Genomic DNA, 5,201 nt, shown 5'->3' with positions numbered 1-5,201 from the left:
TGTTCCACAATTGTTATTTTTCAAAAGGCTAAAATATCTTCATGAACAGATCTATACTCCACTACATAATGGTTATTTTTTGGTTGATTTACTTTTTAGGATTTTTGATTTTCAATAATTGTCTATTGAATAATTGTTCCATATATGATTGGGAAATTTGGTTTGATTTTTAATGTATTAGTTGTGTTTCGTTAAAAGTGTTCGCAGGGAAAAAATTGAATATTCAAACTTTCATTGGCTGACTTCTTGAACAATATCAGAGAAGAAGTTTCGTCCTTGAGAAATACCCAAAGGTACAAATTCTTCATTTTGTTTATTGGTGTTTTATTTCATGTATTTCTGTATTAAATCTTCCCTTTTTTTCCTTTTTACATCCAATTTTGGCAGAGTACGAGTCCAAGCATGCATGGGAATTCAGATCAATTTTTTTCTTGAGCAACAACTCTTCAAGAGAGACGATAATGGGAATATTCGAACTTCCATTAGTTGACTTCTTGAACAATATCAGAGAAGAAGTTTATCGTCCTTGAGAAATACCCGAAGGTACAAATTCTTCATTTTTTTTATATTGGTGTTTTATTTCATGTATTTCTGTGCTAAATCTTCTCCTTTTCCCTTTTTACATCGAATTTTGGTAGAGCACGAGTTCAAGCATGAAAATTCAAATCAACTTTTTTCTTGAACAACATCTTTTGAAGAGAGACGATACCGGGATTAGTTTGAAGTGAGACGATAAAGATATAAAAACATAGCCAAATATATCTATCAGCCAATTTTTCATAGCAAAATCCATTTTCAACAAATTTTTCAACCATCTCATTATTATCAAATAACCCTTTTTTTTTTTTCTCATTGAACTTTGCTTTGTGTATGATTTTATTCTCATTTTTGTGTTTGTTTCCTCACTTTGTTCTCATAACTCATTTAGTACGAGTTTTCTTAATTGAATATACCAATGTTTTTCTTTAAAGCCCGGGATGTTGTTTTCTCATTTTAGGATGAGAACTATCAAATTAGTTTCGAGCAATTTGAATTCAAACATTTTGAATATGCATTTAAGTAAAACAGGAACTTGAAGGTTTCTTTTCGTTAACTACGTTTTGGTCTTTGTTTAGTTGGATTTTGAGTTATTAAAAATTATTGTATTGGTTTAGTAAGAGTTGAGACTAAAATCAATTTAAAATAATGATCAAATGTATAGAGAAAATATAGATGAAATTCGTCAATTTGATGTGCAAAAATATTTTCACTTCGCCTGTTATGATTATTATAAAAGTTTCATAGTAATCATGAAGAAATATTTGATAAATAGAGAATTATTTTCTTTTACATGGCATAAATTAATTAGTTATATTTTATTTTTCAAAATATATATTATATAAAGTTAGGCATTAGAAATGTGAAGTGACACCTCTATTAGCTCAAGAAACTAATATTTGTTTCCCATTTTTTACCTTTTCTTTTAATTTTTCTGTTAAATATGGAGTGTAACGGTTGCAACAATCATAGTGGTACAATTAAAATGTAGTAAATAATCTCTTTAAATTCTACAATAAGAATAGAACGTGGATGGCTAATGGATTATTCAAGTGTAACAGCCTAGACTTCTACACTTATTATGCAATTAATATGTTTAATTTGCTTTAGTCATAAATCGTGAAAGGCCAAGGGATTATTTTTTTATCCCTTTTGTTCATATATATATATATATATCTTTTTTTCCTTTTTGAGATGAAAATTCCTTTGCCTATACTTTGTACAATTCAGTTTGACGTAATGACCTTAATTAAGGTATTATAATTATACATATTCACCTTCCTTACACGTATATAAAGTTTTATAAAGGTACTATTATAAAGTTTTCCCATATGTAATTACTTATGCTTTTAGCTTTTCTTTCCTAGCATTTATTCCATACAGGTTTATTTTTGGCTTTTGTTTCGACACCATATGTTCTCATTAAACTGTCAAATTATTGTTGATTAGAAGAAATTAGTATGTCTTGAATTTGTAGATAATGTATGAAGCTTCGTTGAAAATAAATATTTTTAGATCAATATATGTGGTATATATATGATGATGTTGAATGTGCAGGTAGCCAGGTACCGCTATAGAAAAAGAGGACAAATTTGTTGGAAGTTCACAAGGCATAAAATTATACACTCTGAAATGGATAATGAGGTTTCAAATTTTTTGGACATGTTTCTAAATAGTGGTCTTGGTCATTACTGAGAGTAAAATCATATTTATATTACGTTATACTTTCATTCTTTTTAGTTTTTGTAATGGCAAATTAATGGGTCATTTGTTGTTTTGGAATTTTGATTTTTTCTTATTTTGAGAGAGAGGGGTTTGAGGCTAACGACCACGTGCTATATTTTTATTCCCCTGTGTTTTCATTTTGATCTCCGTATTCTCTTTCGTTTTAGTAAATCTATCATTTTTATGTGGCAAAAGCGCTTGGGACCCCCCTGAACTTGCAACTTTTTATACAGTGCACACCTAAATTATGCGGAGGCTTAAAAAACCCCCCTGAACTTGCAACTTTAAGTGTCCACACCCCTCAGCCGTGTAAACACGCGTTGTACACGGTGTAAAAAATGTTGATGTGGTTGTCCACGTAGATATCCACGTAGATAATTACAACCCGACCCAAGTAACCCATTTATTTTAACTTTAAATTAAACATAGGCATTTAAACCCCATTTTACTCTTTATCTATCAAAATTTTTAACCCTAACCGATGGTTTGTCTCCCACATATGTTCTCCCCAAAAAATCAGAGTTAAGGGTTTACTTGTAAGTGAGCAATTTCAAGTGATTCCGATTAGTTGCTGCTGTTGCTTCAATTGTTGCTTCAATTTTCAATATTTTGGATGAAATTCTTACAAGGTAAGTGATTATCCGCTGTTAAAATGTGTTTTGTGTTTGTTTTCATCGTGTTTAAGCTTGTTTCTTTGTAGGGTTTTTGTTTATTATTCCGACTAGGGTTCAGTCATGGGTTTCATCTAGTGTTCCGATTAGGGTTTTGATTTGTGGTAAGACTATGATGTTAATGAGTTTGTGTTCTTATAAATTGATTGTAATGTGTTGAAATTTTCAATTTTGTGCATGCATGGCTGTTAGGGTTTTCTTGTAATTTCTTCTAAAAATTAGGGCATTTCTGTAAAACCCTTTTTCTATTGTCTTAATTATTAGATTATGTTTAGTATTGTTAAAAATTGGGGTTTTTTGTAAATAATTGATGCATTAGTTGTATGTTTGTGTCTAATTGAACATTTGATGTCTGTTTGTAAAGTAGTTGTTTATTTGTATGTTTATGTCTTAATTTTCTGGTTATTATTCATTGTTAATAGGTTGACACATGGTTTCTAAGTATGTTAACTTAAGGTTCAAAGTTGGGGGTATGTTGGTTAGTGAGGTAGGGTCAATCTACATTGGGGGTAAAACTTAACATGTGTTCAATGTTGATGAAGATCACATGTCTATTCCTGAAATAGTAGATTATTGTAAGTCATTTGGGGTAACTAAGTTAGGGAAAACATATGTAGTTCCATCTCAAGGGGGTGATTTGGTTGAATTGCAAAAAGACAGGGACATTTATGACATTGCACTCTTCTTACATAATGGGGACACAATAGACATTTATATGTGTGATGCCTCAGTTATGGAGGATGTGGGTCCTACTGGAGGGCAAAGTTGTCACGCCCCGAACCTAGGCCTGAACGTAACACGGCACCCGGTGCCTGACTACATGTGACCGAGCGAACCAACTGGCTGGCTGAATCAACATGTGATACCAAAACATAACTAATTTATAAAATAAAACCAACACATGCTGATTAACTAAAAGTCTCACTGAAATATCATAATGTGGAAATACTCAGACAATCTGAACATATCTGAAAGTAGCCAACATGGCTAAACCAACCAACTAAACGACTGCCAACAAGGCTAACATAATAAATATCTGACTGTCTGAACTGTGTCTATGAAGCCTCTAAGAGTACTGAATAATAGAGCTGTCTATAAACTGAAATAACTGGATAGCTAACAACGCCCCGAAGGAATTTGGGGCTTACCAGTAGCTGATACGTGCACTCCTAAATAGCTGAGTCGTCAACCTGTATATCGTTTCCTGCATCGCGAGATGCAGGCCCCCAAGCAATAAAAAGGGACATCAACACATTTGAATTGTACTGGTATGTAAAGCAACTGAAGCAATAAAATACTGAAACTGAAACTGATAACTGTAACTGTAATAGCAAGGAAGTAGAGATATGAATACTCCCTGCTCTGTATCTGAATCATCTGTATTTTCTGTGTTTGTATATGTGGGGCCTCGGCCCAATAATAAATGCACGCTATGGCCTCGGCCTAGTAGTGCGTCAGTCAATGGCCTCGGCCATGTATATACGTATACACAAGACTATGCTGTGCCCTCGGGCAAAATCACATATGTATAATTATGGTTAATTAATAAGGATTGAGACCATAACAACAATGAACAATGCTGAACTGAAATAGACATGATGGACTGAATTGAAAACACTGACTGTTTCTGAGCATACTGAATTTCTAGACTGAAACTCATGTGGTAACAATACATAAGTCTATAAAGATTACGTGCTGAGTTCATGATATTCAAAGTGACAACCATGAACGAATTCTGTAACTGCAACCTAGAAGATAACAGTTGTACAACATATCACGAAACTAGGGCTAAATTGTATTCTGAGTCATATTACTGACAAGTATGAAGAATGAGGCGTAGGGAGAATCATGAACATTCCCTAACGTAGATAGTTAACCTCACATACCTTAATTCCAGCCTTTGAGCGTAATACAATGTTCGTCAACCCTTTCAACTTTGATCTATATCAATACAAGTCAAAGGGATTCTATATTAGCAATAATATTCATGCTTTGGTCATCTAAGCATTTTATCAAACACTTAGTGGGCATGAAGCTCCACAACCTTCATTAATGGTGTTTTCTTCACCCAATCCCCACTCTATTACTTCTAGCTGATTCTACAATCTCAATTAGGTGTAATTAACATCATTCTTCATCACCTACATGAATACAACAATCCCAAGTCAACAATCCAAAACTCTAGCATAGTTCATATAATCCTCTTTATCAAACCAATTTACTATTCTCCCAAGAACCCATCAATTCACAACTATAAATGTTTAGAGA

Source organism: Lycium barbarum, chromosome 1 (assembly GCF_019175385.1).
Source record: "Lycium barbarum isolate Lr01 chromosome 1, ASM1917538v2, whole genome shotgun sequence".
In the NCBI taxonomy this organism is placed as follows: domain Eukaryota; kingdom Viridiplantae; phylum Streptophyta; class Magnoliopsida; order Solanales; family Solanaceae; genus Lycium; species Lycium barbarum.
The sequence above is the reverse complement of the archived record's forward strand: the minus strand, read 5'-3'. Positions refer to the sequence as shown.